Source organism: Miscanthus floridulus, chromosome 1 (assembly GCF_019320115.1).
Source record: "Miscanthus floridulus cultivar M001 chromosome 1, ASM1932011v1, whole genome shotgun sequence".
Classification (NCBI taxonomy): Eukaryota; Viridiplantae; Streptophyta; class Magnoliopsida; order Poales; family Poaceae; genus Miscanthus; species Miscanthus floridulus.
In genome coordinates this window covers 165,770,467-165,783,440 of record NC_089580.1, presented here as the reverse complement: position 1 = coordinate 165,783,440, position 12,974 = coordinate 165,770,467, and the positions used below count along the sequence as shown (strand labels likewise).

Genomic DNA, 12,974 nt, shown 5'->3' with positions numbered 1-12,974 from the left:
GACGTTGCTACTCCACCAACGATGGCCAGTGTCCGTACTCAGCTGAGTTTTTTTTTTTTTTTTTTTTTTTTTTTGCAAACGTGAATTTCCGTTAGGTGCGTGTGTATGCTTTACAACCGCATGATTGGAGAACTGCTGATGCTACTGCCTACCCACGCACATTGGCGATTTCATTCATGCCCTTTAGTTCCCCAAACTTTGGCACTATAAAAAAGAAGATTCTCCGTCATATCAAACTTGTGATACATGTATAGAGTACTAAATGTAGATGAAATCAAAAACCAATTACACAATTTGGTTGAACTTTACGAGACGAATCTTTTGAGTCTAATTAGTCAATGTTTAGACAACAACTCATAGACACAAGCGCAGTGCTACAGTGTTTGCCATCACATCAGACACTGTGTAAATGCAAAGTTCCGGCCGAACTAAACGGTGCCCATGAGCGACGAGACTGGACGTGCCACCATCGCCGTCGAATCGAACAACCTCGGGGGGCGGGGGCACGCACGGGCCGGTGGCAGTGGGCGTCGCTCGTCCAAACAAACATGCAAAAGGGAAAAGAGCCCGCGACCTGCGATGCGAGTCGCGCACGTTTCCCAGGCGAGGGCCACACGTTGTTTAGTGACGGCGACCGGCGCCTACGTTCGTTGAGGAGCGGCCGAGCGGGCCGCGGGGTTCCGCGGTTCGTTCGCCTCCGCGTTTGCCTGTGTGGCTCGGCAGCGCGCACGTCGTCCGCCCACCGCTGCGGCGCCCGTGCCGTCCGCCGTACCAGTGTGCCCGCAAGGGCGCCGGATGGCGATAAATGCCGCGCCGGTCCGAGCCTCACACCTCGCTCTCGTACCGCCGCAGGCCACTACTTTGCCGGCGGTCCTCCTTTTCCAATTTCTCCCTTTCTTTCCCTGCCTGTTCTTTTTTGGCTCGCGGCCGGGCGAACCACCTGCGCCACGAGTGGCCCCTGCCATGTCATCGCGGTACGCGGGCCCCACCCCGCCACATTGGCGGCACGGGTGTACGGGACGACGAGGCCCAGATGAGATGAGGAGCGGAAATCGGCACTTTGGTGTGGTGGTGTGATTCGCCACGCTCTGGCAACAATAATTTTATCCTCTACTAGATAAATGATGATAGTGATATGGACGCATCACAGAAATAAAATATTTTTTGGGGCAGCAAAGATCCACTGGTGTTTTGGATGCTAGCGCAGGCGCGGAATCCATCTCATATATTTTGGTGCGGGTAGACGTGCTGGTGTGCTTACGAGGACATGACGAGATTCTTAGAAGATCTCCGCTTTCTGTACCTTCGGTTGGCGCTGACACCAAATGAACCAGACATAAATCCTTTCTCCGCCTCTACCAGATATACGGTGCCCCGACGTCAAATTTTTTGCTTCAGAGTTAACGTGGTAATCGCGTGGGTAACAAACTGTTCCTACTGCTAGCCACTATGCTATCATCACCAGTGTTGTCCCTCCACGTATCACTACCGATAACACACTCCTCGACCTTCTACTCCCTGTCTCCCTTGTTTTCATCTTTGTCGTGATCCTGTCACTGTCCTTCTTCACTTTTTTTAAAGGACGGCAAAAACTTTATCGCAAGTTTACCGTCCTTCTTCTAACTACTCCATTTTGTGACTTTCTGTTGATGGCCCCATCTAATTGCCATCCTTTGCCACCGGTGGTCGATGGAGGCCATCTAGCGTTTCGCCCAATGGCCACCTCCTCTACCAATCCAACCACCCCCGTCACCTTTTTTCTAATGTTGGTAGCCCACATTAAGCCCCACTAGCCTAAAACCTCAAAACCCATACCCTCTATACTACCATTTGCCATTACCTGGTTCTTCAGGGGGGCGTTTGTTTCCTCACAAAAATCTTGTATACCATTGTCGAGTAAGGATTTAATGTTGTCGCTGTGTTTGGATATTTGGCTATCTTTTCTCGTTTTTTGTGCTAGCAAGAATTACCGGCCTTTCACCTTGCTACCAAATGGTGAACCAGAATATCTCTCCGAGCTCAGCAAGTTTCTTGGAACCTATGATGGTAAGTGTCGGGTTCATAAACCCGGGGTCCCTTATGGACCTGCTTCCCAGCAAAAGCTCGGCCCAACAGACGTCGTTGCGAACGACGCGCAGCTCCTAGGCCGACCCAAATACCTGGCCGACGCCAAGGAGGAACGACACTCGCTTCTGACTCCGACCCGCTTCTCCGACTGGAAGGCCTGGCCGACGCCGCTTCAGACTCCGACCCACGTCTCCGACCGGGGATGCACCGAACCTTTGCTTACAGCTCTTCTCCGACTGGCGCAATCGGAGCTGACTGGGACCAACCGATTGGGGACGCCCGCTCGGTGAGGACCCAGGAAATGGACGGAGCAAGTAAGGCAGGGCGTTCAAGTCAACCACAAAACCAAGGACCATACCTTGTACACCTGCATGATAGTACCGACAAGACATGTCAGAAAGATGCCCTGCAACCTTCCAGGCATGTCCGAACCCAAGCAGTGTTGTGGGCGTCGACGTTTTGCCCTACAGTGTTATGGGCGCCATCAATTCCCATACCAGGAGAACACGGTAAAACCCTCCACATGCCTCTGGGTATCAATAGTGTTGTGGGCGCCGTCATGTGCCATACATGGTGAATGCGGTAAAACCTCCCACACGCGTTTGGCACAAAACTGTGTTGTGGGCGCCTACAATCATCTTGTACCCGACGGCGTGGGCAACAAGACTTAGTAGACGTACTCTCTCTCTTTCTTGTAAGGCCGTCCCCTTCATCCATAAAAGGGGATGCGCTCTCTCCCAATACGACATCGGACACACACAACTCCAGGGACTCGAACGATTCGAACAACCAATGATCGATTCACCCTCTGCTAGCTTTAGACGCTCTAAAGCTATACAGAGCACATGCTCGAATACTTAGCGCATGTAGGAGCTCCCGTCACTCTCGGCCCTTCAGTCTGGAGTCCGACCGGACCTCTTACACCCCCATCTTTCTCCCTATCGTTTGTAACCCCACAGCAAACTTCGAGCACCTGGGCTCAAGAATAAAGTCACCGACCGACTCAAACTGGACATATGGCACGTTGCCTAAACCAGTATAAACCTTGTGCCATTGAGTGCTAGGCCACATCCGATCATAACATACGGCAAAACTACAAATATTTACGTGTTGGTCACTTTCTGCACCGACAATAAGGTAAAGTAATCTTACCCTGAGAACCAAAGGTCTCCTCGATTTTCGACCAAATCATCAAGATTTATGCAAACGAAGGATACGAGGTGCGTGAAAAATACTCTCTCCGTTCCATAAAAAGAGTTGTTACGGTATTTGTGTTGGTCATTTTTTTGTTTGACTAAGTTTATAGAAAATATCAACAACATTTATATCTCTAAATAAATTTATTATAAGAATATATTTAACAGTTTATCTAATGATACTAATTATGTGCTAAAAATATTAATATTTTCTTATACGTAGTTGGTTAAATTTTAAAATGTCTGACTTTCCAGGAAGTGAGGATGACACTTTCTATGGGACAAAGAGTAATCATCTTTGGAGAAAAAAACATACGTGTATAAATCAGTTCGATATGTTGCGCACTGTTACTGCCAGTCATAGTTGGTGACCGTCAAAGAAAATAATTGCGGTGAACTTAATCAACCAATACCATACATCTCTACAACTAAAATATTGATAAGAGAATCGTTGATAGCGTGTGAAACGAATCATCGCTCGCCCTCGCTTCCCTTCGTGCGAAACAAAGACCGAGCCTGGTCTTCCACCCCGCCCTCGCGGCCTTGCTCGCGCACGTGCTCACCGCCCGCTCCACAGACGGACCCGACCTGGTCCCCGCTCCCCGATGCGCGCCTCACCGCCGTCGTCTCTATGCTCAGAGACACCACGGACGCCGCGCTTGGCTCCATGTCCCTCGTGGGGGCTACACCCACTAGCATCAGCACCCTCGTCGCTGCCTACGTGGATGTCAGGATGGAAGGGAAGGCCGCCGAGGCGTGCGACCAACGCGTGACGTCGGTAGCGATCTGAGCTGATTTTGTTTTCAATTCTGATTTTCATTCAAACTTGTTGCCATGGAAAACGTGGCTGTGCGGAGGGAATTTGGCGGCGCTGCGTCGGGCACAGAGGGAGGGAAGCACAAACTGAACTTGAAGCAGTGCGCGACGTGTGGGTGCAGGCGGCGCTGCGTTGGACACGAAGGGAGGAAAAGCCGAGCCGAACTTGGAGCGGCACGACGCCGGCGTGTGCGTACGGCGGCGCAGCGTACTTGTGGATCTATGTCGGACACAGAGGGGAGGGAAGGTGAACTCAGAGCGGCATGCGGCATGTGGGTGTGGTGCAGGCAGGCCAGATCCGGTCGACGCTTAGTCGAAGACGGCGTAACTGAGGCAGAGAAGGTTGGCCAGGAAGGGAAGAAGGCCGGCGGCAGCGGTGGCGTTCCATGCGGTGGTGTGGCGACCGGTCAGCACCTGCTCGAAAGCTAGCTTTGGCCATGGCTCAGAACGCTCTCCGTATCCGTTGCTGCAGCTAAACTCGACCTTGCACTCCCCGCGCGGTGGGCAGGCCCGATGGCTCGATGAGCCCGCTATGTCCGAGCAACGCCTCCACTATGTTTGGCAGGGTTGCGAGTAGGTGCGGACGCAGAGGTGTCGCTGTTGGGAAGACGGATACATACAGATGCGTCTGTGGCTACCGGTCATGGATAAGGAGCCGTCGGAAGTCACGAGCGGCCGCGGCCATCGCCGGTGATCACGAAGGAGCAGCCGGGGGTCGCGCACGGCCGCGGCTGCCACTGCCGGGACATGCACGGAGGCGCCTAGGAGGGCAGGCAAGGGTGGCCGCGACGATGGCGTTTCCACGCCATGTGCGAGAACAGGAGGTGCGAGGCTGATACGCGTGTGCGGTTCTGTGTGCGTTGGTGATAAGGTAGAGAGAGAAAAGAGAGAGAAAAGGGTATTTGGAAGGTACAAGAAGCTTTATCTCCTACAACTAAACAGAACAAAGTGTGAATATTTTTTAGCGTGACATTTGTTTTGGTTCATCCGTCTGCCCACACCTGCGATCCCTCGACATCTCCTTGATTGAATATTGCCTGTCATGTGATAGAGGAATCATGACAAATTAGGAAGTAGAAAATTATTATGCTATCCGTATACACATTGCATGTTTGCATGCACCAGTATACATGGCAACGAGCAAAAAGAAAGAGAATTAACACAGAAAGAAAGAGAATTAAGACAAAAGGAATCTCTTTGCATTTTTGAGAACCTTGCAAAATTTGCCTACATTTAATTACTTCCCCTCTTTGCATTTGTAAAAGGGACAACTTTTTCCTCCTTTCATTTGGTTTTACGCTCACGTGTTCCATTGCCCTTGCTTGTTGTTTCTTGCGTGAACTATAGTTGATGTCATCTGTCTTCCATGGCTCAGCCTCCCAATCCCAAGTGAAGGTCCCTACCTCTCCCTGACTAGAGATTCGGCCTGCTAGAGGATCTCCTCAAGTCCATCAGGCAGCGTCTCGCATCAGGCCACGACGTGGCGTCCTTTTGATCTGCTTGCTCCCCATGGCACGCCGCCGTCCTGTTTGTGACCTTCGGACCGCTCCTGCTGCTTCCGTTCAACCTCGACTCGGACCACGTTGGCTTCTACTACGTCCCAGAGAAGGTCCTGTCCAAGACGCTGCCCGACGTGCGCGGCAATGTGGCGTGCGGCTCCTCGTGAGGGTGGCTAGCGCTCATGGACGAGGCGGCATCCGTGACGCTGCTGAATCCATTCGCGGTGCCCGTGCCCCTCGTGTTGAGCTCCCACCAATAGGCGAACACGTCACAGCAACGTCCTCGTCGAAACACATGTCTAGGGTCCACGGTCGGTGGGTCCTCCATCCCACCAGTGACTACGGGGACGCAGATGCCGCAGGTAGAGCCATCAAGCTAGAAGACATGAGAGACGTGTTCTTTCGTGAGATCATGCTCTCGGCGCCGCCTGACGCCGCCGGCTACGAGTGCGTGGCCATGGCTATGCTTGGGTGCTCCACGGAGGTCGCGTTCTGTTGGGTTGGAGTCAACAGCGCATGGACACTGCTCGACACCAAACTGGAGTTCTCCATGGGGTCCATCGTCCACTGCCAAGACAAGTTTTTGGCGATCAACTGCACTGGAGAAATCTCCTTCTATAGCAGCAACGCTGCCGATGCTACTTCAACCGCGATGCTGCTACCATCGTTGTTGCCACCTGCGGGGCTCTACCACCGTAGCTACCTAGAATCAAACGGTGAGCTACACATTGTGGGTGCCATGGTGAGCTGAAAGGTCCTTGTGTGGTTTTGGTAATTTAGTGACAACCTAGGTGGACTAATTGTGTTTATATGAGATACACATGTGATTAGTCCACAGGTATATGTGTGTGAGCAACATATGCCATGAAGGTGAAAATAGCTTGGAGATGTTGCAAAGCTCACACATGTGATGATGAAGGAGCTTATTGCACATGAGATATGACATTGAGTCATGTGATCAAGGTGAAGAAGATCAAGATAAGACTTGGCTTGATGGACCGGTTGCAAGCGTGAAGGACAAGTCGGAGGCTTTGGAGCGATGGACCACGTGGTGGTAAAGCTTGAGCAAGACTTGGCGTCGATGGACGAAGGCAATGGTGAAAAGCAAGTAAAGTCAAGATCGATGAACCAATATGATCACGTGATGATATGAAGTAGATCATATCATTGTTGATCATGTTGGTGCATATGTTGCGTCAACATTGGAGGAGATGGAATGGAATGCGCAAGGCAAAGGTATAACCTAGGGTATTTCATTTCACTGGTCATAGGTGTGTAGAGAAGTTTGTGATCGGGTTTAGGATAGATGGTCGTACTATCAAGAGGGGCAAACTTGTTTGCATATCGATCATCTAGTGCCACTCGAGTGATCTAACTTTGCATCATCGCTAGGATTGAGTGGCATGGCAAGTTAAGTGGCTAATCCTTTGAAAAATGATTATAAAAATGCTAACACACATAGACATAGTGGTGTACACTTAGTGGTGTTGGCACATTTATAAAGGAGATGAAGTTGGAGTTGATGTGGATTAACTTGGCGATGGAACGGAGGTGAGAAGGATTTGAAACTCCATCGGCGCCCTATACAGAAAAGACAGGGTCTCAGAGAGTGCACCGAACACTAGTCACGTAGTGATCGGACGCTGGGGTCCTGCGTCTGGTTAGTGGTAGTAGAGCGCGCACTGGCATCGGTCTTCGGTCAGACGCTGGCGTTGAAAGTGATCAGACGCTGGCAGGGTACGTCTGGTCAGGCTGACATACGGTGACGTAGACGACGAAGAAAAGTTGGAGAAGGACCGGACGCGTCCGGTCGCGACTGGTACCTTACTAGAAACGACCGAACACTAGGGTTGCTGCATCTGGTCACTTGAGTAGCTGCATCCGGTAACCACTTGACCATTGAGATAGGGTGAACAGCATTTGAAGCTGATGACACGTGGCAAGCATCAGGCGATCGGACGCTGAGGTCATACGTCCGGTCGATCTGACCGGAGCGTCCGATCAACCCGAAAAACACCCAGTGAAGGGGTAATGGCTAGTTTAGCCCATGGGGCTACAAATAGAAGATGGTCTCGGCCATGGCTGATGTTGAGCACCTCGGGGGACTTTGTGCCCATGCTTGTGAGTGCTTGGGAGCCCTCCATCTCACATATGCTTAATAGTGATCATCCGATTGTGTGAGAGAGCGATTCTAGTGCGATTGCATCATGAGGTTGATTGAGTGGCACTAGATGATCGAGTTGCAAGCCGGTGGTGCTTGTTACTCTTAGAGGTTGCCACCTCCTAGATGGCTTGGTGGTGGTCTCTGGCAAAGCCCGCAAGAACCTTGTGCGATGCTTCGGAGAAGAGCTTTGTGAGGGGCATTGTGCTCGCCCCGCGGGAGCCGCGAAGAGCAACTCTAGTTGAGCGTGTCATTGAGCTACCCTCACTTTCAGAGTAGGTTCTTGCGGTGCCCGACGTGCAGGCTTGGCGGGTGATGCCAATTAGCCGTCGAACCACCAAGTGAGCGGTCGACACAATGGGGACTAGCGTGTTGGCAAACACATGAACATTAGAAGAAAAATCATTGTGTCAATCTTGTTCTTCCCGTTGGTTTGCTTCCTTGTTACACAAGCTTGTAATTACTTTTGCATACATTGTGCTTGTGTAGTTGCTTTTGTAATTAGTTAGCTTGTGTAGCTTACTAGTTACCTTCTTGCTTGTGTTGCATAGAAGTAGCTCCCTTGCGTAGCTAATTTGGTTTGTGTGGCCTTGCTAGTCACATTGCTTAGTTTGTGTAGCTAAGTAATTACGCTCTCTAATTTGACATTGGTTGCCTTGTTATTGAGCATTGTTAGTGAGCATTAGGTGGCTTTGTGCTTTTACTTACTAGCATGTGTAGGAGCTCCCCTGTTACTTAAAATATTAGTGGCATAGGTTTGTGTGACCTTGCTTCTAGAACTGGTTAGGTGAGCTCTAGCTAGCTCTGCACCTTTGTTGCTTAATTAGTATCTTTAGAAGGTGCTAGAGAACATAGGTAGAGGGGTGTAGTCTTGGCTAGACCGATAGTCTTAATTCCGCACTTGTTTTGGTTAGCCGACGCAATTAATTTTAGAAAGGACCATTCACCCCCTCTACTCTGCCATCTCAACCTTACATGAGCACGTTCCACGAGACATAGAGCTTCACCTACAGTAGCGCGATCTACAAGTGCAGCCTCCACGACCGTACGCCAGAGTGGTCTAGGGTGAGGGACATCGATGATCAGACATTGTTTGTGTCTAAACATTTCAATGAAAGCTTCAGTGGAACAAGTGTATCCAAGTACAATGAGAACAAAATCTATATGTCTAAGCCATTGTATGGGGATTCATACGACTTGGTCCATCGACTGGAGATCGTTGATATTGCTACCGACGCATTCGAAGTGAAGCCTGTCCAGAAAAAGATGCAGGGTTCCAATGCTCTAGGTTGGATTTGACCCAATCTCTGAAAGCTCTAGAGTTTATGAGCCTGCGACGCCGCGCACTCCTTAATTGTGTTAAATTCATAAACTTTGCTTTTTGGATTAAATATCACTTTAACGTTGGTATTTAATTTAACAGCATTATTATCTTATCGTGCGATCCGTGTGTTTTTAATATAAATTATTAGTTATCCCATAGCAACGCACGGGCACACTACCTTGTTTAATTTAAAGGCGGTGGTGATCTTTTTTATGGAGCGCTGGAGTACAACCGGGGTCAGCAAGAGGTCACTCAAGAACCGGTGGTGATGATCTTGACACACTCTTATCCATTTCAAAACAAACATAGTGCTTTTAAAAAACGTGGCGCTTCTTCAGAATTTTCAATCACTGTAGTCTAAATACTGTAGATAAAAAAAAGATGTGGGGACTAAATATAAAGAGAATATGGTTCATAACTAAAGAAAAAAAATGTTTGAATCAATTTGGAAAAGTTTAGGGTACCCAAATAAAAATGTTTATTAGCTTTTTATTATTTTCTAAAAATGATCAAATCAACTTAAAAGGATAAAATGCATAATAATAAATTTTGTTAGGTTATACAAACTAATTTTGTTAGGTTTATACAAACTAGATCTACATGTGATAAAGATCATGAAATAGACTTTATATGTTTTTTTAATAAGCCGCAAGCCAAGTGTGTATGAGAATCGTTGACAGACGTGCGATCTACAACTAAAATATTCATAAGAGAATCGTTGAAGGGTTTGTGAGCCTGCGATGCCGCGCTCTACGTGATTGTGTTAATTTCACAAATTTTGCTTTTTGGATTAAATATCACTTTAATGTTGATATTTAATTTTACAGTATTATTATCTTATCGTACGATCCATATACTTTTAGTAGTATAAAATATTAACTATCTCGTAGCAACGCACAGACACGAAGCTAGTACCCTAGACCAAAGTCATATAGTGACAGCGTTGCTCGGCCTATGAGCCTAACCGGTGAGGAAGCCTTGCGAGTAAATGTCATCCATCCATGTATCCAGGGGAAAACCCATCAAACTCAGCCCATATCTTTGACCATGTGGCCTCAACGCAGCTGCACCTCGAAGATAACATTACAAGTTGCACAGCGTCCTCTCTGTTTCTCTCCCCCTGCGGAAAACCAAGACCCCGCCGCTTTAGGGGCTGTTTGGTTATTCAGGGTTCCTAAAATTTATATCATATCAAATATTTAGATATTAATAAAGAGCATTAAATATAGATTAATTATAAAAATCAATTACATAGTTGGAGGCTAATTTGCGAGATAAATTTTTTAAACCTAATTAATTCGTCATTAGCATATGTTTACTGTAGCACCACGTTGTCAAATCATGGACTAATTAGACTTAAAAGATTCGTCTCACAAATTAGTCATAAGTTATGCAATTAGTTTCGTGATAGAAATTTTAGGCGCCTTAAGACACCAAACAGGACCTATTCCCCCATGATATCCCATAAATATTCGGGCGAGTTTAATATCCCGTCCGCCCAACATGCGAATCAAGTTGATATCCCAGCAAAGGACAGGCCAACGAGAGAGAGAAAAAACGGGGGAAAGAAAACGAAATGCCCAGGCCGAAATCCCTGCCCACACAAATTGCAGGGCGCCGGAACCCCACACTATATAAGCGCCCTCGGCACACTCCCCCGTTTCTTGCACTCCTCCTTTCGCAATTCACTCATCGTCCACACCTCTCCCTGTCCCACTCTGTTCCTCCCACTCGTCGGCTCTGCTCCAATTTCAATTCAAAGAAGACGCTCGGACATGGAGTGGCTGCGCGGGAAATGCATCGGCAAGGGCGCCTTCGGCACGGTGCACCTCGCCGTGGACACGGCCACGGGGCGCGCCTTCGCCGTGAAGTCGGTGGACGCGAAGAGCGCGCCGGCGGCGGCCATGGCGTGCCTGGAGAGCGAGATAAGGATCCTGAAGCGGCTGAGCTCGCCCCACGTGGTGGCGTACCTCGGCGATGACGGCGCGACGGGGGCGACGAGGAACCTGCACATGGAGCTGGTGCCTGGCGGCAGCGCCGCGGAGGCGGCGGCGACGCACGGGGGCCTCGGTGAGCGCGGCGCGCGCGGCGTCCTGCGGAGCGTGGCCGCCGCGCTGCGGTACCTGCACGAGGAGGCCGACATCGTGCACGGGGACGTCAAGGGCCGGAACGTGCTCCTCGGCTGCCGCCGCGACGCCCAAGGCTGCGGCGGCGCGAAGCTCGCTGACTTCGGCGCGGCGAGGCTGGTCTCCAACGCCGCGACGACGCCCCGCGGGCCGCGCGGGACGCCCGCGTGGATGGCTCCGGAGGTCGCGTGCGGCGGCGCGGCGACGCCGGCGTCGGACGTCTGGTCCCTGGGCTGCACCGCGCTCGAGCTGCTCACGGGGAAGCGCCCGTGGTCGGAGCTCGGCGGCGCCAGCGAGGTCGGCGAGCTGCTGCTCCTCGTCGGGTTCGGCGGGAAGCGCCCCGCGATCCCCGCGTGCCTGTCGGACGCGTGCCGCGATTTCCTCGACAAGTGCCTCCGCCGCGACGCGGCCCAGCGGTGGAGCTGCGAGCAGCTGCTGCGCCACCCGTTCCTTTCCACGGACGCTGGTGACGACGCCAGCGAGCCGTGGCCATCCCCGTCCCCGTCTCCATCTCCGTCGCCTCGGGCGGTCCTCGACTGGGCCCCGTCGGATTCCTCGGACTCCGAGGCACTGGACGACGCGGAGACCGAGAGCAAGCACGAGGTCATGGCGCGCGCCAAGGGGCGGGTCGCCGAATTGGCCGCAAATGGGCCGCGGACTAGCTGGGACTGGGAAGAAGTGGAGTGGGGGACCGGGGCCACCTGGGCAGCCGACACCCGGGCCCCACCTCCACCTCCCAGTTCCGAGGCGCCAAGAAACGGCAACGCAAGTGCGCCCGTACCCAGCGCCGCCGCCTTCTCCGACGGCCGTGATCGTGACGTCCTCGTCCTCGTCGTCGGCAGCGGCAGCGGGCTCCGCTGTGGCCATGGCCGTCCTGGTTGTCACAGTCACCGCTGTCGGTATAAATGCGGGTTTGGGGTGGTAGGAGTAGGACTCGGCTGGCCGCCGTTGGCTATTGTACCTGTGCTAGTACCATGTACTGTACTGTTGTTCCCTTTGTCCACTCAATTCAATGCAATCCAAATTTGCGTCGAATCAAGCAGCCAATGGGCTTTTCATGCCGTTTGCGTTTTGCATGCGTTCTTCTTTGATCGGGTGGGTGACTGGGTGGCCGTCCATGATCGGTTGATCAGCCGTCAGCGCCGGCGCGTATCGGCACAAGCTCAACTCGACCCTCAGGGCAAACTAACGTTTCTTTTTTATCGGGAATGCTATTGCTCAGTACTCCCAAGCTGACTAATTAGTACTTCTAATTACACTCGCTGGGGGTAAAAAAGGAAGAAAAGAAAATAGGACGCTTATTCTGGAATGGGTTAAGTCCAATTTACACCCTCCAACTTGCAGCAAAGTTCGGATTTCAACCTTAAACTTCAAAACCGGACAACTTTGGCCCTCCAACTCACGAAAAAGTTCAACTTTCAGCCTCATGGGCGGTTTTGCGGATAAACAGTGACTTTTGATATTTTTGATAGCGCCGAAATTTTATATTATTTTTTCGAGCATCTTAACGTCCTCAAATGAAAAAACTCAAAACTACAAAGTTGTAGATCTCATCGAGGTCTACAATTTACATATAAAAATTATCTTCATCTGACATCGTATTGAAGGGTTTTCTATTTTTTGAAATTTGAGTCTCATCACGCGATAAAATATGCTGCTGAAATTTTATATTATTTTTTCGAGCATCTTACTGTCCTCAAATGAAAAAACTCAAAACTACAAAGTTGTAGATCTCATCGACGTCTATAATTTACATATAAAAATTATCTTCATCCGACATCGTAT

General features: G+C 50.4%; 1 pseudogene; it reads left to right on the top strand.

Moving 5' to 3' along the window:
* Positions 1 to 10,724: 10,724 nt before the first annotated feature.
* On the top strand, positions 10,725 to 12,333 carry LOC136500865 (mitogen-activated protein kinase kinase kinase 18-like; annotated as a pseudogene).
* Positions 12,334 to 12,974: the final 641 nt, after the last annotated feature.